Source organism: Phascolarctos cinereus, unplaced genomic scaffold (assembly GCF_003287225.1).
Source record: "Phascolarctos cinereus isolate Bilbo 61053 unplaced genomic scaffold, phaCin_HiC Scaffold_726;HRSCAF=1367, whole genome shotgun sequence".
Classification (NCBI taxonomy): Eukaryota; Metazoa; Chordata; class Mammalia; order Diprotodontia; family Phascolarctidae; genus Phascolarctos; species Phascolarctos cinereus.
The window spans coordinates 371,164,839-371,189,216 of NW_027556098.1; the positions used below are offsets into that span (position 1 = coordinate 371,164,839).

The window sequence follows — 24,378 nt, forward strand, 5'->3', positions numbered from 1 at the left end:
TTTGTCCTGGGTCACACAGCTAAACAGTATCTGAGGCTGAATGTGAAACTTGAAATACCTGACTCCAGGGTCAGTGCTCTGTGCACTATGGCTCCACCTAGCTGCCTAAAAATTACTACCATATATCATCCTTTTTGTACTGACAGGTCCATTTCAGGACATCTTAATATCAGTTTATTAGGCTACGCTACTTTACACAAATAGATAGCCTAAGGTTCCTTAGGAAGCTTGCTTAATGAAAATATGTGTTGGTAACAAAGTCATGTTTTCCACTTCTTACTGAGTTAATAATTCAATGGAGATCGTATTTTCTTCAGTGGTGTTAAAATCTCTTATACAGTAACACAGATCTTACAGAAGTATTTATTTTTCTAAAAGCTCCACCATACTAATATTTTGGTAGCCAACTCCCTCAGCCACATGCCAACATTCTTGTCTGTGATTCCTTCTGGTCGTGTATCTATTTCTCTTCTGTGTATTTTATAAAAATGCTTCAATAACCCTCTTTTATTTTTCTTTGGCAACCTATCTGTAGCCTCTCCTCTGTTCCCCTAACCCCAGCCCCCCCAAATCAAAAAAGGGCAAAACAAAACTCTCGTACCAGATACACAAGTCAACCAAAACAAACTCCAACGTTAGCCAAGCCCAAAAAAGTGAGAAATATATGTATGTTTCCTTCTGCACTGTGACTCCATGGCCTCTCTGTCAGGAGGTAGACAGCAGCACCACTAGTTCTCTGGAATCATTGCAATTGATTACAGAACTGCTGTCTTTTGACCCTGTACCAATCCATATAAGTCTTCCCAGTTTTCTCTAAAATTATCCCTTTCATTATTTCTTTCTTTCTTTTTTTTTTGGGGGGGGTGAGGCAATTGGGGTTAAGTGACTTGCCCACAGTCACACAGCTAGTGAGTGTAAATGTGTCTGGGTCTGGATTTGAACTCAGGTCCTCCTGACTTCAGAGCCGGTGCTCTATCCATTGCAGCACTTAGCTGCCCCCCCTCATCATTTCTTACAGCAGAGCAGTATTCCATGATATTTCTATATCACAATTTGTTCAGTCATTCTGCAAACCCCTTGGTCTGCAGTTCTCTGCTACATTTCTTATAATTTTTATGAATTTATTGTGTCCATGTTATTAGCATGTACTTACCATGTGCCAAGGCCTGCGCTAAGTGCTAGAAATTAAAATTAAAAAAAAAAAAGAGAGAGAGACAAGTGCATCGTCTCAAGACCATTACAATGACAGAAGAAAACACATAAAAGTCTCGCTGCACCGTGGATGGAAAAGGCCAGAAGGCCTAAAGGATCAGCTGTGGGGCAGATGGCAAAGCCAGGGGCCATCAGGTCACTCAGATCATGGTACCAGGAGACCACAGGGTATAGAAGCAGATGAGAAGGGCTAGCTGTCCTCTAGCTAATGAGAAGCATGAGAATTATTGGCTTCAATTTTATTGGAGCTGGGTAAGCAGTTCAATGGTCTGGCACACGGTTGGGGCTAAAGAAATGTAGCTTAAATTGTTTCCAAGCTCCCCTCCGATCTTTTTTCCAGATCTTACTGCATAGCTACAGTCTTTGTATGTATTGTTGTTTTGATTCTTTCCAATATTTCTCTATTATCTACGTATTTACCATTTCTTAAGGGGATAAAACCTTCTATTATGCTCAAATGTCATTTGTTAAGCCATTCCATGGCTACTGGACACAGAGATTGTTTTCAGTTCTTTGCTATTATACATTACATATGTTCAATTCTGTGTTGCTATTTGGATTGATGTAAATTAGATTATCCTAGAGGAATAAGTGCTTAGTAATTTTAATCCTGCACATTTCTTTTTTCTATCCTAAAATATCTCAAGAAGGTGGAGCTTCAATGAGGGGCACTAAGGATAAAGTAGAGTAGCCTGATAATTATAAAAAAGGTGCTTTGAAGGATGGATGGTATGGTATAGTAAGAAGAGCTTAAGATTCAAAAGCAGATCTGTAATTCAAGGCCTAGCTTCAATACTTACTAGCCATGCCTCCTCCAATGAGGAACTGACACGATAATCATACTCGTACTACTTAGAAGGGCTGTGGAGAGGAAGTGCTTTATAAATAAACTTCCCAGTGATTTCAAGCAATATAAGTCACAACAAAACTAGCACAATCAAAATAAATTCAGCAGAACCTCTCTCTCTCAATAGGTTCTATTACTAATTTCAGTAAAAGGTAATTTTCTCATCACAAATATCTGATCTGAAATGCCTCCAATATTTAAGGGAGTTAATATCTTACAATTATTTTTTTTAAAAAATCATTTCCCAAGATAGAAGTTAAGAGCCTCAATCAGGGGCCCTAGGGATGGTCATTTCTGAATTTATTATTGTCTCACCAAGGGAGCAAAGGTTGCAAAGGAATAAAAGAACATTCCTCCAGGTCAACAAATTTTGTTTGGAAAATTATTGTACAAATGAGCATTCAAATATGGGGAAAAAGGCAGGAAAGAACATAAGATTTGTAGCCAAAAGAAGGTTCAAATATGAGCTCTGCTACTCACTATGTGACACTGGATGAATCATTTAACCTCTTTCAGACTTAGTTTACTCCTCTGCAAAATAAGAGTAGGGTGGACTAGATAACTTGAAGCTCTCTTGCAGTTCTAAATATATGATCTTATAAAGATTAGCCCCGAGTTTTCAGGGACTGTTTCAGACTCTTAACACGTTGATAACACTTCCCCTTTAAGAAAAAAATAGTGCCAGAGCTGGTAAACAGTGACAAAGAACAGTTTCAAGAAGAGATTAAGCTGTCATTTAGCTGTTAATTTCGTTGCCTTGCTTCTTTGTCTCAGGTAACTGGGCATGTGGGTAGGTGACCCAGTGGATAGAGTGCAGCTAGGCAGTATAATAGATATCGAGTGCTAGCTCTGAAGTCAGTAAGACCTGAGTTCAACTCTGGATTCAGAGACTTACTAGCTATGTGATCCAGGGCAAGTCGCTTAATTCTGTTTGCCTCAGTTGCCCTCACCTATAAAATGAGCTGGAGAAGGAAATGGCAAACCACTCCAGTATCTTTGCCAAGAAAACCCCAAATGGGGTCACGAAGAGTCACACATCACTGAAACAGCTCAACAGCAAAAACTTGGCACGTGAGGCATGGAAATTCTTTTCTCAATTCCTCAATGTGTTGACCTATAGCCTTCTCCTCTTGCCACAGTCCTGTCTCCCTCACTATACTCAACCTTTCCAGCCCTATACTGTCCAGTTGTCTTCAGATTCTAGGGTCCCCTTGATTGCCCAGGTAGCAGAAGGGATACAGTAACTGGAGGTTGCCATTCTAACTAACCAAACCTGAAAGTCCTATAGAGCTTTTATGACACAGGGATCTATCTCCATTCCCAAGCCTATCCAATCTCAGTAATGATAATATCACTGAGCAAACAGCAATCATTTTCAAAGAAGAGAAAGTAATTATGTGAATACTTGGGTTATGAATCAAGACCTACATAGGAATGCATGTTATTATGTGAACAGCTGCTAAGAATTGGGCTGACAGAAGGAAAAATCATAGACAATGAGAGTCAAGGAATTCTTGTTACTTCCAAATATTCATCCCATCTAACCCCAAACAGTAGAATCACATAACATTAGAGGCTTGAGCCTTATTAGAGCCGGCAGCCTCATTTTACAGATAAGATAACTGAGACCCGTAAAGATAAAGTGTCTTGCCCAGGGTCACAGAGTCAACAAGAGGAAGATCTGGGACTAGAACCCAAGTCACCTGGCTTCTCATTAATCCAGTATTATTTCTACTATATCACCTATATCATCATCTACTGTATATAGCAACTGTGATATACGCAAAACAATCATTCATCAAAATCTCTCCTTCAGTATCTTTTGCCTAGCTTGGAAAAATGATCTGTCTTCTGACAAACTGACCACCACAGCTCTTTAGGGAACAGTAGGGAGTGTCATATATATGTGTATACAATACTGGTTTCATATCTTATCCACCCACATTAATGACAGGTATGAAGTAATACATATGTTTTTGTATTCACAACATCGTAATTTGAGTTTTAAGAAAAAGAAGGTGAAATTGTGCCAATAGCACAGCCTGGAATTTACACCTAGAACACAAGCCTGGGGCTTCTTGTACTTGTTTCTTAAGGCTGACATTTTCAGAATAAAAAGGCATGCAAATAAGTTCATGAGAGCAGTGAGAATAATGCACTTGGAGCTCAGAAACACGCACTCTATTTTTCAGTTCAGTCATTAATTCACTGGGTGACCTGTGCACATACAATGTTTCTGGGTGGTGGTTAAACTTAATTTCTTAATTTTCATCTCTGCTAGAATTTCATCTATCCAGCTCTGGATCCTATGAATCTATATCCCAGGAATCCCTTTGTTCCAAACAACAGAACTATCTTCTGTCCTTGAGCACAGAATCAAGCTGCAGATGGTCATAAAATGTTACAAGTGGAAGGGACAACGAGTTCATCCCTGTACAAATGATTCACACTGAGTCCTCAAATACCATCGAGTCGAACCCATATTTTAACAAAAATTTCCAAAACAACCTACCCAATAAGTGACCAACTAGCCTCTCTGCTTGAAGACTTCCAATGAGGAATAATCCACTGCCTACCAAGGCATCCTATTCACCTCTGAAAAGCTCCTATTAGTGAGGATTTCCTCATATGAAGCTTCAATTTGCCTCCTTGAAATGTCCACCCATTTTTCCTCACATTAATGTCCTTCCTAAACTGTAGCTAGAAGTAAAAATAATTCTCCGAATGTGGTCTGACCAATGCAGAAAAAGGCAAGAACACGACCAATCAATCAATCAATCAATCAATCACTAAGACATCTCTTAATGCAGCCAGCCTAGACTATCTTACAGTGTTAGCTTTGTGGCTGCCATATCACAATGTTGACTCTCACTGAGTCTGCAGCCCAATAAAGCACCATTACCTTTTTCAGACCGCCAGTTGTCTACCCACAGCCAACCCTATTTTATCTTGTGAAGTTATTTATTCAAATGAGTTGTAAGAACTTAGGATGACAGAGTTAGATCTGAAAGGGCTCTTAGAGGAAATGTATTCCAACCCAGTCATTTTTCAAATAAAGAAGCTGAGACTCGAGAGGTTAAGTACCTTGACCAATAGTAGAAAGGTAATGACAGAGGTAGGATTTTAAATTTCATCTGATTAGATTTTGCCCCCAACTTCAAGTCTCGCAAGATCATTTACATTCCTTCTAGCTTGGTACATGTCATTTGCAAATTTGATACATATACACTTGTCACCTACATGCCTTTAACCAAATCATCACTGAAAAACATTCAGTAGCACTGGGCAGAGCATGGAACACCAAGATACACATCCCAGTGACAATTCTTCCAAGCTGACATCTCATCATAATCATCAATGATTGAGTCTAGCCATTTAACCAGTTCCAATGTTCATGGCATTATCATGTAACCCACATTCCTACATCATGTCCAGCATGAGACTCTATTCAATGCTTTGCCAACATCTACGTAACTATCTATAGCAGTCACCTGGTCTATCCATCTAGTAGCCTGGTCCCAAAAAAAAAAAGGGGGGGTGGGGGGGCAGGGGATGAGGTTAGTCAATGCAATTAAAGAAATATTTATTGAGTGCCTACTGTTAATAAGATACCTTGCTAGGTGCTGGGGAAAACAAAGACAAAAATAAAACAGCCTCTAACCTCAAGAAGCTTAATTAGAAGTATACACCATGTACACAAGTAAACATAGTATTAGAAAATGATTATAAGTTCTAGACTTTTCTCTCCCAAACAAATTTTGATACTATTTTGTTAAGTTCTATAAAGTAATTTCCTGGTAGATTAATTGGTATAGGACTAAATCTATGAATTAGTTTAACTAACACTGTCATTTTTATTATATTGGTTTGACCTAATAATGAATAAATTTATGATTTCCTCTAATTCTATAGCATCATATAGATATATTAATTAAAATACAAAGTGATAACCACTAGACATTTTATGCAATTGTAGGGGTTTTTTTTTAAGGCAATTGGGCTTAAGTGACTTGCCCAGGGTCACACAGCTAGTAAGTGTCCAGTGTTTGGTCTGAGGCGGGATTTGAACTCAGGTCCTCCTGACTTCAGGGCCGGTGCTCTATCCACTGCGCCACCTAGCTGCCCCCGCAATTGTAGTTCTTAATGGAGTTTCAATTCCTATTATTTCCTTCTATTTTTTTGTTAGGCTTGTATAGAACTGCTTGTGATTTTCATGAACTTATTTTATATCCTGCTAACTTTACTGAAGCCTTAAATAATTTTTGTTAGTTTCTTCACCTAAGATGTTTTCCCCTCTGGGGCCATTAGGTGGTGCAGTGGATAGAGCACCGGCCCTGAAGTCAGGAGGACCTGAGTTCAAATCCAGCCTGCAGAAGGAAGAGTCTTTCAAAATTGTGGCTAAAGGGAAAATTCATAATCAGTAGGATAGAGGTACTCATAATAAATGATTTTGATAACAAAAAACAAAAAGACTACTAGTCTTATACTATAACTAGTATAAGAAGAGAAATTACTGATGGCAGTGAAATCTCATCAAATACTTCTGATGAGTCTAACACTCAAGAAATGTAAAGCACTCTTTCCAATAGAGAAGCAGTTGAAAGGTATCAATCACTATATGAACAAATAAGAGAAATGAGAATTAAAATGACTTCATCAGACCATGAACTCCTTGAGAGCAGAGGTTGTCTTTTACCTCTCTTTGCATTCCCAGAACTTAGCACAGTCCCTGGCACATAGTAGGTGTTTCAGAAATACTTGGAAATGACTGACTCCACCATTTAAACTTATCAAATTGACAAAGGTAATAAAAGAAAGTCACAGTCAATGTTGGAGGAACTGCGGAGAAATAGGAACACTAACGCATTATTAGCTGATCCATCAATTTGTCTAACAGTTCTGAAAAACAGTTTCAAATTATGCTAGAAAAGTCATTAAACTATGCTGATCCATCCAATCCATTACTGGGGATATATTAGAAGGAGGTCAATGACAAACAGAAAGGCCACACATACAATAAAATACTCACATCAGCATTTGCTGTGGTAGCAAAAAAACTGGAACCAAAGTGGTGTCCGTCAATGGACACTAGAGTAATGGCTGAACAAAAGGAAGTAAACAAGCAATGGCATAGAATTCTGCCATAAAAATTACAACTACAGCACAGAAACCAACACCCAAAGCTCCTGCAGTCATACTAATTGCAATGGCCACACTTGCCATAGTGGAAGGGACAGCTGGCAAAGAGAGGCTGCAGGAATCAGAAAGCCTCCAGCGTCTCTTCTGTTAGTTTTCCATCCTGAGCCATGATGGCTCCTTGTCACCACTGCCTTCTTCTTCAGACACTGACTGTAACTTCCAGAGCTTCACCGCAGGATCGTAAGTTAAGCTCATTGGCCTTTAGCTTGTAAACTTCATGACTTTCAGTTTCTTCAGTAACACAGAAGGTAGTCCAGGCCAGCCTGCCTACCCGGACTGCTCAAGAGCTGCTACGCGCTCTCTTAACACCTCTCTGCCTATCTTGGATATGAATTCCCTTTGCGATGTTTCTGTTTCGTCCTTTCCAGGACAGAAGCCATTCTCCTGAGCACAGAACAAAAACGAAGCACAAAACAGTCAAGCAGCTGCACTTTCTTTTCATCGTTGTCCTTCCGTTCATGCTCACCGGTAGTTTCTTGAAACTTATCTTTTCTTCAACTTAATTAAAAAAACATGTTTTGTTATCTTGAACTTTCTTCAGTAATCTCAGTACATTTTGAGACTGAACATTTTTGACAGTCGTCCTCCCCCCACCCCTGGCCTGCAGCCTGATCACTTTATTAACATGACTGGTCTCCACAGATTTCTATGCGTTCTGCTAATATTTTCCCAGCTCTTTTACCCTATAATGCTCCCTTTCTCCCTTTTCCTCCCTGATGAATAGATTACAAGCAGTAACACAGAAACTGGCCCTGGAAAAGCTGAATTCATTTCCAAACCAGATAGAGGGCTGTAGGAAGGCAATGGCTCCTTAAATTCTATCTACAGGCCCAAATCGGGGCAATTTCAACTAAAGGCGAGCCTCTCAGCTCACATCCTTCTCTCAGGTATGCAATCAAGTGACCTGGACATTCTACCTCATGTGAGAACTCATGGCTCAGACAGGGAGCTCAAGACGGAAGGTGGACTCTCATTCTGCATCAGAAAGTTCGCCTAGTATTTTCAATATGAAATGCTTTTATAAGTCCAATCCCATCATTACTTGGATTGAGTCTCCACACCACAGTCATGTAGGAAAACCCTCATGATTTTCAGCTTTGTGTTGAATAAGAAACAAATCTCATCTTGAAAGTTTTGAACCAGGTGGTGACTAAGGAGAACATGAATATCATGGAATTCTTAAAGCCGGTTAACATGGTGCAAAGGAATGTTAAAACATCAAAGCCAGTTTTCAAATGATGGATTTCTATGACCTGCATCTGGCTGACTTTCCAGCTGTGCGCTCCTTGGCTGCTCCTGGCAAGTACAATTTGAGAGACAAAGTCTAACAGACCTTGATTTTATTGTGCTATGGAGCTGGATGCTATCAGTGAGGTTAAAGATTTGAACAAGGTCCTCTTCTAACAGTTTTTAATAAATCTGAACCCCAGAAATTGTCACAGAGACTCACGTCTGTGGAGAAATCAGTTCCTGGGTAGCCACTTAGGTTTCCTGGATTGAGGCTGATGGATGAAGTTGTTCACTAGAGTGTTAGGAAAGTCGGTCCCCATTATGCCTGACATTCTTAGAAGGGACTGTCACCGTCCTGAATCTTTTGCCTTCCACTCTCTGGCATTCTCCATTTACCCTTTCTTTGTGTACCTTGTACATAACTATGCACATGCTGCCCCCAACCCTACATCCTCATTAAAATGTAAGCTGCTTGACCAGCCCTTGTGTTTTCACTATATCTCCAGCACTGAGAACAATGCCTGGCACACAGGAAACGCTTAATAAAGAAATATTTGATTCTTACCTGTCTTTGCTTTCCTGTGAATGCTAAAATAGGCTGATGTGGAGAATGAATGCAATGGCCAGGAAAAACATTCCCTAGGCATTCTTAACAGTCCTAGAAAAGCCAGACCAGATCGCCAATACAGGAAACTAAAAGTAAACCAACTCAGCATCTTCAGCAGATAGAGACCATGTTCTTGATGTTAAAGGATAATGCCACCAACTCAGAGGACAGAATTAGGAAGCTACTGATAAACTGTGTTCTACTGCCTCTTGGGGGAAGGTAGCAGTGTATGGGAACATCTACTTCAATGGGGTCTACGGCAAAACTTAAGGGACAGAGACTTTGAGGCTCCAAAAAATGATTCTCAATACAGCACCAGTAAGGGGCTCTTGCCATGGGGTACAAGGCTCCAGGGTTTGGGCATCAAACTACCTTGTGCATCCACTTCTTCCTTAACCCATTTCAATCATGACATAGGCCAAAATGTCATGATCTACTTCAAATGTTGTAAATCAGGTCTGACTCAACCTGATAATTCAGGTTCAAGACTACAGTGAAGTGAGATATTCATAGACCATCTAACACTTAACAAAATGAGGTTTACTTAGATATAGCATGGAAAGGATATTCTGCAAGGATACAATACCAGTTCAGATAGAAGAAATCCTTCCCCTGACCCACAACATTCTATACAACTAGTCAGTGAAAAAAACCAGAACTAGAAACGGAGCAAGGTCACTCTTCTTAATTTTTTTTTTATTCCAAACTAAAACAGCTGTGTAAAAAAGGCATTTCCATATATAGAGAACAACACAACATGTGATACCATGAATCTCCATTTCACATTGCTTCTTTCTGAAAGAGTATGATAAATTCTACATGTTACTTTCAAAACTGTCCTGCTTCTTTGTTTTCTCCTGAAAGTCCTTATGTTCCGTTTTTTAGAAAATGTTTCAACGGCCCTTTTTTCCATTACTTGTGACATTCTTTTCCATTGAAAAACAGAGAGAAAAATCCTCATAAGATGCAGTCAAACAAAAAGAATCTACAGAGATGGTGTCCAAAAATATGTCTCTGTTCACATCGCAGATTATCATTACAGACCATCTTCTCTGTTCAGAGGTAGGTAACATTTTTCACTGTAGCTCCACTACAGAGTCTTGATCAGACTTTGATTAGACGTCCTAAGTAATTCAAAATTGTTTTTCTTACAACACTGTTGTCCTTATAGATTGTTCTGATAAACCGATTCAGCATTACTTCACATTTCCCAAGATTCTTCTAAATCATTCTGAATTTCCAATCCTCCTGAGACTTTCAGGGGAGGAAGGAGGTCCGTACTCTGGACGCCTAAGGACGTGGATCGTGAAGGCTTCATCTATCTCTGGGACGTCTACCTGTGGTTATGTTGGAAGACTACTGGCGTGTATGACTACTCTGGCAATGACTTTAAGGACAGTTCCCTTTTTTCTATTTCCTACAGACTTCTAGCTGACTTTTGGTGCAGCTCTGAGGTGGAGAAAAACACTTACGGTAGCTGCTCATCGGCTTTGTTTATCATTACATGGTCGGGTACAAACTGAAGGGCTTTGTTGGCATTAGGTGCGTGGGAGCTGGATGGTCTGCTTCTTGTCTGGCAACTATCTTAGCTGAAAGTCCTTAAATAAGGTCTCTCGACTCCCCGCTCAGTGTTCTTTCCTCTATTGTCAAATCCCTAACATCTGTTTCAGAGAAGTGTGAAGGAATTTTATACAAAGTATAACAGCTGCCACGTGACACCATACGACTATTTGCGATAAGACATTATGAAAAGAGAAACCCTGTCAATGTGAAGTAACAGATGCAAAAATATGGTTATAAATGCTAAAATTAAATCTATAAACTTTGCTCAAAACAGGGCCCTGACAGAAAAGAGCTCTGGTTTCGTAAAAAGTGGCTGGGCTTGGATTCAGGAGACCTCCTGACCTTGATACTAACTTAGAGTGTGTCTTTCAGATAATCAATTCACTTCTCAGGGGCTCAGTTAAAACATGTAGTTTAGATTTAATGATCTCTGGAGTCTCTTAGCTCTGACACTGTTTACTTCTATTAAATTATCAATGCTAAATAATATTATTTAACACCATTGTTCTAACACTAAAATCCATCTTGATTGTCAATGGTTCAGATAATAATAATAACAATAACACACAATCCAAGTGTAATATTTTCTCTGTTACTAGAAACCTTCCCTGTCACAAACTACAGGCAATAAGCAGATAAACTGGTTTCCCGATGACACGTACTTAATCACATTCCTACTTCCTACCTGCAGGATTGTAAGTTCATATGATATTAGAGCTGGAAGACATCTCAAAGGAACAATTCTTCTTTCTTTCTACAGTTTATATCACAATGACCCTGTAAAATGTACAGTATAGGTACAATTAAGCCCATTTTATATGTATTTTGGCTACTGCCACATAGTCAGAAAATGTCAAAAGTGAGGATGAACATTTGATTACCAAGTCCAATGTGGTCTTTCCATTGTAATATGCTGGGTTACTCAAGACTTGTAATATCCTAAGGGTAGAAGTTATGTTTAAGTTCATCTTGTCCAACTCCCTTACTTTACAGATGAAGAAACGGAGGCCCAGGATAGGAAGAAATTTGTACTGAGGTCATAAGCTTGTCAGCGACAGGGCCACTTTGCTTTGGAATCATTTCAAGGCAAAAAGGGATGGCTATTGCACAGTGTAAAACTGTTAAATGTCTAAAATCATGCCAAAGGAAAAGGAATTTTTAAAGAATATTGACTCAGAAATCATGCCTTAATTCATAACTATAGCTAAAAGCACTTAATAATTTCTTATTTTCTTAGTAGGGGAACTTTCTCCTCCTATACACTCAGTGCCACTCCACCACCACCACCACCACCACGACATTCTAATGGAGTCTAATCACTGCTTTGGTTCCGGAGGAAACTGAATACAAACCACTATGCTAGACCTTGCCCTAAAGCAGAAGAAAGAATACTAAACTTAGAATGAGTCACAGAATCACGGAGCTGGAAAGGACCTCAGAGACCAGCTGGTTCACACTGTACTTAAGCAGGAAATCTCTTGTATAACACACTCCACAAACTGTTATTGATCTCTGATGACCTCTAATGAGGGGGCCCCTAGGACCCCCAGCTAGCCCAGGCCACTTTCCTTACTCTGTGAAAATTCCAACAATTGCTCCTAGTTCTGCTTTCTTGGACCACACGGACTAAGTCAAATTTCTCTCTCCTCCACATGAGGACATTTTAAATAAGGAAGGCAGCTACTATGCAGACATCTTCTCTTCATCCCCCACCTCCTTCAAGCAATCCTTATAAGGTACAGCTTCTGGTTCTCACGATCTTCATTGCCCTCCTCCAGATAGGTTCCAGTGCTGGGGATCTGTAAGGATGTAGAGGGCCACAGGCTGTTCATGAGGTCTCACTGATGGGCGGAGGCCCCTCTCGGGTGATTGATCTATGAGTAAAGGTCGCCTGGTTCGGTGCTCCATTCTATGCATCTCTAACTTCCCTAGTTACTCAATAGTCATTAACAGTGTATTTGTGATTGGTGGTAGGTAAGTGCACGGACTGTGCATGCACCGTCCTTGAGCACAGCATTGGCTATACGTCATTGTGACTTGCGAAAGAGTTCCTGTTATTTTACTATATAAGTAATTTTTTGCTAGAAATAAACGGAGTTGCTGCCATCTTTTCTCCTGCCTCATCAATGTGTGCTTGGAGTGAAAGATCAAGCTGGTCTTGATTCTTCAGGTGACTGGGAAATCCTAGGTCCTAGGTAGGCTCTGTAGCCGAGTGAACTAGTTGTGCACAACACTCCAGTCTGTTGAGGTCTCATCTACAATGTGGCTTGGGATCAATTCCCTTTACTGACACCAGCTAGATTTCATACCATGGGAACACCACATAACCTCTGACTCCCCATTTCCTCACCTCCAAAACTGGGATAAATACTAAGAGCCGCTTCAAAGAGGCAGAAATAAATTCTGTGAACTGTGAAAGCCTAAAAGAAGGTAACTTGTTAATGCTCTGTTTCTGTAACACAAAGAAGTCAAACATTAGTAATTCTATGAAGAAGGAACACTGGATCAAATAAAAAATACCTACTCCTAAAGATCAAAGTTAGAGCAATCTAAAGATCCCACTTACTGAGTCACTCAATAAACATTTTTTGAATTTTATTTTCTTTTTCTTTTTTTATTAATTTATTTTTAGTTTTCAACATTCACTTCCATAAGCTTTTGAGTTTTAATTTTTCTCCCTCTCCCTCCCCAAAATGGCATGCAATCTGATATAGGCTCTACATATACACTCCTATTAAACATATTTTCACATTAGTCATGTTGTAAAGAATTAGAACCAATACGAGGAACCACAAGAAAGAGTAAACAAAACAGAAGGAAAAAAAAAGAGCAAATAGCATACTTCGATCTGCTTTCAGACTCCATAGTTCTTTCTCTGGATGTGGACAGCATTTTCCATCATGAGAATTTTGGAGATGTCTTAGATCCTTGCATTGCTGAGAAGAGCTAAGTCTATCAAAGTTAGTCATCCCACAACATGGCTGTTACTGTGTACAACGTTCTCCTGGTTCTGCTCACTTCACTCAGCATCAGTCTATACAAGTCTTTCCAGGTTCTTCTGAAGTCTGCCCACTCATCATTTTTTTATAGCACAATAGTATTCCATTACTTTCATATACCACAACTTGTTCAGCCATTCCCCAGTTGATGGGCATCCCCTCAATTTCCAATTCTTTGCTACCACAGAAAAAGCTGCTATAAATATTTTTTGTACATCTTAGTCCTTTTGCTCAATAAGCGTTTTTTAAGCATCCACTATGTGCCAGGCACTATGCTAAGCACAGGGGACACAAATGCAAGTAACTATGAAAGCTACACAGAGGATAAATTGTAAATAATCAACAGAAGAAAGAGATTAGAATAAAAAGGGATCCAGAAAACCTTCCTATAGACTTGAAGGAAGCCAGAAAGCAGAGATGAGAAAGGAGAGAATTCCAGGCATGGGAGACAATCACTGAAAACGCTTAGAATTGAGAAACAAAGTGTCTTGTGAAAAAGGAATAGCAAGAAGGCCAGTGTCCATAGATAGCCGAGAATGCAGGGGGGAGAAAGATATTAGAAGATTGGTTATAAAAGACTTTTTCATGACAAACAGGATTTTTTCTATTTCATCCTGGAGGTGATGGGGAGCTTACTTGAGTTTACTGACGAGGTGACCTGGTCAGACCTGAACTTTAGGAAGATCGCTTTGAAAGATGAATGGAAGGGAGGAGACACTTGAGGCAGAGAGGCCAACTGGCAGGCTAACGCAAGAGTCCAAGTGTGAGGTCAGGAAGGCCTACAACTGTGTCATGGCAGTATCAGAGGAGAGAAGGGGATGCATCTGAGAAATGTCAGGATCATAAAACTGACAAGCCATGGGAACACAATGAATATAGGAGGTGAAGGAAGGGAGAGAATAAGGTGTCCAGGATGACACCTTAGTTCGGAGTGCGGGAAACTGAAACGATGGTGGTACCCTTGACAATAATAGGGAGGGTAGGAAGTGAGGTGAGGTTTGTTTTTGTTTTTTTAGGGGGAAGATGGGGGGGGAGGAGACTTAAGTTTTGGACATATTTTAAGTTTTTACTTCAAAACAGTTTAAGATATCTAAAGGTCATCCAATTTAAAATGTCCAAGCTCAGGGGCAGCTAGATGGCACAGTGGATAGAGCACTGGCCCTGGATTCAGGAGGACCTGAGTTCAAATCTAGCCTTAGACTTTTGACACTTACTAGCTGTGTGACCCTGGGAAAATCACTTCACCCCACTGCCTCGCCAAAAAAAAAAAAAATGTCCAAGCTTGAGATCTGAGATTAGAAGTCTACAGAGATGTTGGGGCTGGACAAAGAGATGTGATCATCATCAGCATACAGACAACTGAATGCATGAGAAGTGATGAGATTACCAAATGAAACAATACAGAGGAAAAAGAAAATATGGCAGAAACTATCTGACCAAAACTACTGATAAAACTGGAAAGCAGACTGATAGAAATTAGGTTTAGATAAACATTTCACACTGTATACCAAAATAAACTCCAGACATATGACTTAAGATACATGACTATGATCTAAGAGGTCCCATCATAAACAAAGAAACAAGGAAGAAATTACTTTTTAAAACTTTGAATAGGAGAAGAATTCACGATTAAACAATATAGAGAGAGGAACAGAGGAGATAAAATTTAAAAAGATTTTGCTCCAACCAAATCAATGTACTTAAAATGAAAAGAGAAACAACTCAGGGGGGAAAAAACCCCTTTCAATAAGTTTCTCTAACAAAGATCTCATAGCCAAGATAATAAGAAACTGATTCAAATTTATAAGAATAAGAGCCATTCCCAAAATGATAAATGATAAAAAGAATATGCAAATGTGATGCAATACTGTGTTATAAGAAATGAGGAAGGGGACAGCTTCAGAGAAGCTTGTGAAGAACTGAATGAACTGATACAGAGTGAAGTGAGCAGAATTAGAACAGATTATACAATAACAATATTATAAAAACAACTCTGTAAGAATTAAGAACTCTGTTCAATGTAGTAACCTACCATGATTCTAAAGGACCAAGGATGAAACATGATAGTCATCTTAGAGAGTTGATGTACTCAAGTTGAAAAATAAAACATACATTTGTAGACAGTGCTGTGGAAATCAATTTTGCTTGACACTGCATATTTATTACAAGCGTTTTCTTTTTCTCTCTCCTCTACCCCAACGAGGAGGTAGGAGGAAATGGTGGGGGGGGGGGTAGGGACAAGGAAGTCTTCTACAAAGACAAAAAGGCAGCCAGAGCATTTTTTTAAATGCACAGAAGATAAGGGAAGCCAGAAAGAAGCACAGACAAGCAGGACAGCTTTGTAAGTTACATACTGAATTTACTATACATTTCAGAAGAAAAGCAAGTTGTATGTGGTGGAATATGTATGTGGCTCTTTTCCTGATTTGCTAAAAGTATATGAAAGTGTTCCGTTACATTTAATTTTGTTCAGTTCAGAATAAAAAACAAAAATAAAGATCAAAGGATCATAGATTTACAACTGGAATGGACTTTATCTACTATCTAGTCTAAGCCCTTCATTTTACAAATGAGGAAACTGAGGACCAGAGAAAGAAAGTGACTTACTCAAGGCTCAGAAGTAGTAAGAAGCAGAGCTGGAATTCGAAAACAGGTCCCGTGGTTGTGGGTCCACTGCAATTTCCATTACACCATGCTGCCTCCCTCAATCCTGGACTGTTCTTCTGAATCACAAATCCCAACCCTTTCCATGGGCTGAATGAAGATTTCATGTTTGGTGGCTATGAAGGAGATTAAAGAACTTTGGCCTAAAATAATAAAATACTTTGCAAAACCACTAGTTTAAAAAGGGTTTAATAGAACTCTGTTACTTAACTAAGAAGTAATATAAATAAAAAACAAACTAATACCAGCACAGAGTTGAAATACACTAAATATTCCTCAACAGAGTAGTTTCAACTGACTTCTTATTGCTCACATACTTTTATGGATCAGCTTATACCACTTATCCTTGAGCCTCCTCTATTCTACACTTAATTAAAGGCACCAAACATTCATTCTTTTAATTCATTTAACAAGCATTTACTAAAGCACCTACGTGCGGGGCATTATGCTACATACCAGACATTTTATTAAGGGTCTACTATATGTAGAGTTCTGTGTTAGATGGCAAGAAAGAAAGATAAATAATCTTGCCTTCATTACAAGTAAATCAATAAATGAACATAGAATGCACTGTGCTAAGCTAGTGGGACTGAATAGAAAAAGTCTTTGCACCAAGTCTAAATGGAGACAATACACTGAGAAGCTTTCAGTTGCAAATCAGACGAAAAACTCCATGGTTCTTAGGGTGTAGTAGGTAACATTTTCCAGATAAAAAACACAGCCATTTCTAAGGTTGAAACACTTGACAATTACAAGGCCTTTGGTGGGGATAATTTTCCTTTCTAGGTCTTTAGCAGCTGGGGCTACTACAGAGGTGGGGGATGTGGCACCTGAAAAAACAGCCAGATTGTATCTTTTTTCAGATTGGGAGACAGGTCCTTGGGCTTACCTTTCCATCACTGGTAATGGCTCACATTAACATTTATACCTAGGTTCCCTCAGAAGCACCTCACTGAAAGTATCTAATAGGAAAGTGGGGCTGATAGAGAGGGCATTTTTCTGCAAGTTGTATAGAACAGAAATTGGGAGTTTTATATCCAAAATCCTCTTTCTGTTCTACTGTATTTTGAAAATGCTGATTTTGTTGATGTACATTAAAATCACAATTTTTTTAACTGCGTGGGAAAAGCATGCATTTCTTGTTACAAGATCATATTCAGAGCTGCAAGGGACCACAAACATCATCTCTTCTAATATTCATATTTAACAAATGAAGAAACTGATACCTGGAGAGGTTTAAGTGATTTGCTTCACATCACACAGGAAATAAGTGGTACAGGCAGAGTCAAACTTACATAATCGCCTGAAAATCCAGTATTATTTTTCACTACATCAAGACTTACAGCAAGGGTACTTAAGCTTTTTCTGTCATGAACCCCTTTGCCAGTTTGGTGAAGCCTATGAAGCTATTCTCAGAATAATGTTTCTAAATGCATAAAACAAAATACATGGTATTACCTAGAAAACCAAATGTATTCAAATACAGTTACCAAAATTTTTTTTAAACAAATTTATAACTCCCCCTCCCCAGTTAAGAACCCACAACTTATAGGATTTTATGGCCAGAAGTGTTGCTAAGGGAAAGTATAATTCAACACTTTTATTAACAGAAGAGGAAAGTGAGGCTCAGAGATATTAAGTGACTTTTCCCAAAGTCACACAAGCAGAGAAGGGATACTTTCTACAATATCACTCTACTATAATGATGCTTGAGTCACAATCTTCCTTAAGACTGTCCACTAACAATGACAATAAGAAGAGCTGATCTTTGTGGCTCACCCAAAATCCTGAGATGGAAGTAGTGAAGGGGACGACATCATCAACACCACTTTAAGGAAACTGGGGATCCAAATTCGGCAAGCTGCCTACTAAAGGCCAGATAGCTAATGCTTCATCTGAGCTGTCTCTAAAGGAAGGTAATATTTTTGCAGGTGGCAACACTTTGTTAGGACAAATCCAATTTGGCTCAAGTCCACAGTGGGGTAAACATCAGGTTGGTGCTAGGTTGTGGAGGTCTTCAATGTTAGGCTAAGAATTTCGGATTTTGTTCAACAGGCAATAATAGTACACCTCTAAAGGGTTTCTGAGCAGAAGTGATATGATGAGATCAGTGCACAAGGAAGAGACATATGACAATGGTACGAAAGATGCACTGGAGAGGACAGTGAGTAGTAAAAGCAGTACCTGTTGGGTGGCTTTACATTATTAAGTGGGGCGGGAATAAAAGCCTGAAGAAGTATTTGCATTCTAGCCTGTATATGATGTGAAAGGAAGAACAATGTACTGTGAATCAGGAGATACAAATTCCAGTCCTAAACATGCCAACAATTATCTGTATTACCTCAGAAATCCTTTCCCTACTCTGGGCCTCAGTTTCCTCATCTATAAAGGGAAAAAACTGTATTAAATGATTTCTACTGTCCTTATCAGCTGTAAATCATACCTCAGCCAGGCCTCAAACTCATTACAAGAGAAGATCAGAGGGAAACCTTTAAAAAAAAATAGAAAAACACAAGATATTCACCGGGTAGATATTCAAAATCTGATGATTACCAAAATAACAATATTTTCCCTAGGCACATTATATTTTATCTAATAAGATCTCAATACAACTGATAATAACATGAGAAAAAGATATAGCTATCACATATTATTTCTGAGTAATGAACACATGATTACCAAGTGACTCAAAGGCAATGAATGTAAAGGAACCAGAAACACCCACACCTAGGTGTTTCAATAGTCCTTGTTTCGCAAACTATTCATCAATTGCAGTTCCCTATTATCCATGTCATACCACCACAATCCCAACACAAATATGAGAGAGTTCAAAGTAGAGATCTCTAGGATCAAGTACAGGGCAACTGAATTCTGAAGCCAAACCAAAGCAGTGTTTGAATGAACCTCAGCTTCCATTCTAGTTACAGGGATAATGGAAAGCTGAACATATACTCAGAGTTACTTGAAGGTGTAACAAGGCCACCTCCACTTGTCCTGATCGATATCTGGCCACTGGATCCAGATGGCTCCAGAGAAGAAAGTAAGGCTGGTGACTTTGCACAGCCCTCCCTCACTGTAATCCAATTCACTTGCACGTCATGGTATCCCCTTCCTGATGTCACCATCCTCTTTGAGAATGAAGGACAAACAACAACAAGGTAATAAATTTAGTAGAAAAATCTAACACACTAAGATACTTAGTTATTTCCTAAAATTTCCTCACAGATTTCAAGAATCTTTAATTGTCAGTATGGGTACTCCTTCCATTGATGAACATCACAACCCCTCTATAGGCATTTGATAATTACTACATGCCAAAAAACTTATCACCTTATGGCCATCCTGCAGATAAGCCTCTGTCTGGCCTGAAAAATTCTCAGGCCACAGACACAATCTATCACCAGGCCATCCTCAAAGCCTTTCCTGCTTACGAGGATCTGCCAGGGCTTGTGCTCTGCTCTCACAGTGTAGATAGCAAGATTCAACAAGAGGGGGTAAAAAAAAGATGTGCTACTTACATATCCTTTGCATGCCTGGCTATGCTAAAGTAACTAGATCAGTGTCAGTTTTATTTCTCAAGGCAATCAATCTTTAGTACAATATGCTATTATAGATCCAGAAGAATTATAATAAAAAATGTTTTTACCTGAGAAAAAATGCAAATTTGACATAAGATAGCTGGGTCTTTGAGAAAAGCCAAAACGTGACAGACTCCAGTTAAATTTTATGATCATAGATTTAAAGCCGGGACTCTAAGGACATTTAGTTCAACCCTTGAATTTTACAGACAAGGAATTGAGAAAGTCTAGAGTGCAACCTGAACAAGAATTAAGATCTAGATGACCTGGTCATTCCTTAAATGGGGGCTCTGGAAAAAGCCATCAGTTCAGAAGAAAAGGCTTCAGAGGCAGAGTATATTTCCAATGTGTGAATTTCAGAGCTGGAGTAAGCTACCAAGAAGAAGTGGATTCTGGGACATGACAGAGAAAGTCTCTCATTAGAAAATCCAGAATCCTATTGAAGAATGAGGTTCCTCCCAATTAATATTTCTCAGGATGGCTTATTTTGATCAAGTTTTCAAATCCTACATATTGCACCAGTCGTGTCTAACTCAAATAGAAACACAGGTGCATACTGCATTGGAAAGCCACAAATCAACATTATCTATGTTATATTGTTAAACATTTCCCAATTACATTTTAATCTGGCTCCAGTCACATTCCATTAAGGTTAAGGGTTTGACAGCTCTGGATTACATCAGACTTGAATCTGCTTTTCCTCATTACTCTGTACCTGTCTAGTGACTGCCTAGCTGTAGCAAAGTCAAAATCATTTACCCATTTCAAAGATGAGACAGGAAAAATAAATGCTGTGCTTAGAGTACTCTGGAATATAGAAGTGAATTATTCCATACATAATGAAGGCCTAGAGGATATGCTTGTCCAATGGGTTGGGCAGACCTTCAAAGCAAATTACTCCAAAATTTTTTGGAGTTTGGACCACATGCCTATCTTATCCCTTCTCCCTGTTCCCCAAAGCATCACCTAAATGCTGGTTAGTAAAGACTCACAGGGCAGCTAGGTGGCACAGTGGATAGAGCACTGGCCCTGGATTCAGGAGGACCTGAGTTCAAATCCAGCCTCAGACACACAACACTTACTAGCTGTGTGACCCTGGGCAAGTCACTTAACCCCATTGCCTAGCCCCCCCCCTCCAAAAAAAAAGACTCATGGCTTGGATTGCTGACTGGGTCACTGCCCTAGGTAAAGAGGCCACTTTGTATCAGCAAATTCTATTATTGCTTCTGTTTAACTGACAAGGAAACTGAGTCCAGGAGAATGTATCACACAATGCAGGCACTTCACCTTATTTTATCAGTAAAAAATAAGTGATTGGACTTCTAGCCATTAGTACTGCATCTGCCTTCTACGGCCCTACAGGCTTCACCATCTAACTTGCCTCTATACCCCTGCAGATCCCCACTATTATCTGACCTACTGTTGTAAACCAAGTACTCCTGGGCCCTGCACATGCCTACAGGTGATATCTTGGACTTCTACGTTCTTCCATCTGCCCTATAGTTGAATATCCTTTTATTTATAATTTTCCCCCAAATAGCATATAAGCAATGAAGGCTGTAATCATCTTAATTTGAGGGCCAGAAAGGGTGGGAGGGGTGGCAATACCCACTAAAGGAGAGTCAAGAAATGACTAGGAATATAAACATTTCAAGAAGACCAAAGAATACAAAAGGAATTCAAGGAATTCAAAAGAAAGCAAATTCAATTAAATGCCTGAAGCACCAGCAAATAAATCAACAAAGACAACACTAAGACTAGATGGCAGGATTACTAGAAACTATGCTTTCAAAGTAAGTACAAAAATCTCTTAACAAATATAAGAAAAAGGAAAGCAACTTCTGACTAAACGAGAAACGTAGGAACTTATGGAATCCCAAAGAATATGGGATAAGAAATTCTAAGAAGATAAATGAAAACTGTGAGAAAAATTAGGAATAAACATGTCAGAATGTTTAGCTCTCAAAGAGATAAAAAATTAAATACCTCTATTAGCAGAACTGGGGGAAAAAAACCGTAGCCGTGGTGGACAGTTTCTCCAAAGAAGCAAAATACGAATAAGAGGTTCAGAACACAGAATTACTGATGTAGAAGAAAATCTGGCAGAAGATAAACAAAGGCAATAATATTAAGTGGTTGGACTACATGACCTCAATTTCCCATTCTAAATTTATTATTCCATGTTCATATAATATATTACCTGCCAAATGATAAATACTTCTATGTTGCTGCTGTTTGTCCTTAGTTCTCAAAGAAGACCATAATATTAGGGAGATGATGCTATGACATGCAAATGAACTGGATTTAAGTGAGGGAGGGCTGTGCAAAGTCACCAGCCTCACTTTCTCCTCTGGGGTCTAGTAGCAAGGTATTGATTTGCTTATAGACACACACACACACACACACACACACACACACAAAAATACATATACATACACACGTATACATATATATACATACATAGAACTCCAGAGAGAGAGCCCTGGGTTTCATTAAAGTATCTGAAAGCCAAGATATTTTCCTAGGAGAAAAGCTTCCCTGACTAAAATCTTCAATTCCAACCAATTCGATAAGCATTTATTACAGATGATGATAAATTACAAAGCAGTAAGGTTGAATGGAACAGAGATTACTCAGTCCACTATTTACTAATCTTTTATAACTACACCAGGAAGCGTATTCTAATGGATTACAAACTTGAGTTCTTGCAATAAGAAACATTCTCTTATGTGTAATATTATGACATATGTAGCTATACCTATGTCCCAAATATCCAAGGACACTACCACACAACTTAATGTCACTCATATTACATTAAATTAGTATTATCACTAGACTTGCCCAATCAAGCACGTATTATTACCTACCATATCTCAGAATAAGAGATGTTAAAGACTTTAACAGGTAATACAATGCCAAGTTCTAAATTTTCTAGTCCTCACTAAAATTATTTTTAAAAATTAGCATAAGCTTTCCTTTCCCAGGATTCACCAGTTATTAGTTTTCTTCCTCTACTTTCTAAGCCTCATTAATAAAAAACTCACCAAGATATTGAAATATCACTGATCATCACCAAATACTTACTGACATACAATACATAACACAGATGAAAAAAAATCTGTACATGCTCAACAACAGAGCAATGGCTGTTGTTCAATCATGTCCAGCTCTTGGTGACCCCATTTGAGGATTTCTTGGCAAAGCTACCGGAGTGGTTCGCCATTTCCTTCTCCAGCTCATTTGATAGATGAGGAAACTGAGGCAAACACAGTTAAGTGACTTGTCCAGAATCACACAGCTAGTGTCTGAGGCCAGATTTGAACTCAAGAAGATGGGTCTTTCTGACTTCAGGTCCAGCACTCTAGCCACTGCGCCACCAAGTATCCTAATAGCTATTATAAAACAATGTAAAAATGAAAGATTCAAAAAATGCTAAGTTAGACAATTAGAAATGAGAATTAAAAGTAGCACGCTATCCACAATTACATTGAAAAATGTCAGCGGAACTTTACAAGTATATTTACAGGTGTACACTATAGAAACACATTAAAAACATAATTTTCCTAACAATTTTAAAAAATAAATATTTCTCTAACCTAAACACTTTCCAGACCTTTCCGTGAGGAAAGAAAGTAGACCAAAAGTTAGGGCTTGCCTCTTAAATGGATTAATGGTGAAAAATCACTTATCTCTAGTCTAGTTCCCCATCACCTGAAGCAAATGGCCTGGACTCAGCAAGGAAAGCACCCTTTTTAGTTATTTGGAACGGATGGTGATATCGATTGCAGGGAAGAAGACCTTTCTTTCTTTAAAGAGAATGTTCCAGATAGGAATAAATTAGTGACTACTGTTCTGTTAACCCAACACTGTATTTTAACTTATATTGAAGATTCCGATAAAAGTTTATCTCAAATAATACTGGAGTAGAGATGTGTCCCAGGGCTCGAGAGGTAGGAGGGTTGGGTGTGGCTAAGCAAATCTGGACATTTTTCTCTATAAACTAGAAAATGCTCAGATTTAGAATGATGTTAATGAATAAAAATTATTTCTTACAGATCTCCCTAAAATACACAGTATAGTATTAATTTTTTTGTTCTACACTTAAATGGTACCTTTTAGACTCTAATTTTGATGTCTAAGAGGAAGCAACATAGGTCCAAGGATCAATTTTGCCTTTGAAAGAGTACTTTTAAGTCCTTATAGAAACTGCCCAGGCTAAGACACGTTAAGTCAGTCAGAAAGAAGATCTCATCATCAGTAATCATCCTGCAAGATCTCTTTAACCTTGTTACTCAAACCTTAGTACCCTCTGCCCCTAGACTCCTAGCTGGAGTGAAGAGTTCCTCCCAAAACCTCCATTAAAGGAAGCGCAAAAGTTCAACCATCACGTCACTTTTCACTGCTCTCCCCTCCCCAACTGACCCCTTTTCACTTTCGTTAGTGCATAGTCTTCCCCTTTATTAAACAGCAAGCTCCCTG

General features: G+C 38.9%; 1 protein-coding gene across 6 annotated transcripts in view; it reads right to left on the reverse strand.

The window, feature by feature from the left end:
- PHACTR4 (phosphatase and actin regulator 4) overlaps positions 1-24,378 on the reverse strand; it is a 125,168-nt gene that overhangs the window by 57,575 nt on the left and 43,215 nt on the right. The window contains exons 2-4 of one of the 6 annotated variants that reach the window (XM_020983313.2): positions 21,886-21,998; positions 18,765-18,810; positions 16,265-16,437 (exon numbers count right to left, since the gene is read on the reverse strand). The exons of 3 other annotated variants lie outside the window; for them this stretch is intronic. The gene's annotated coding sequence lies outside the window, so the exon portion shown is untranslated. The remainder of the gene's footprint in view (positions 1-16,264; positions 16,438-18,764; positions 18,811-21,885; positions 21,999-24,378) is intronic. 2 more of the 6 variants (XM_020983312.2, XM_078145537.1) reach the window with 2 other exon arrangements.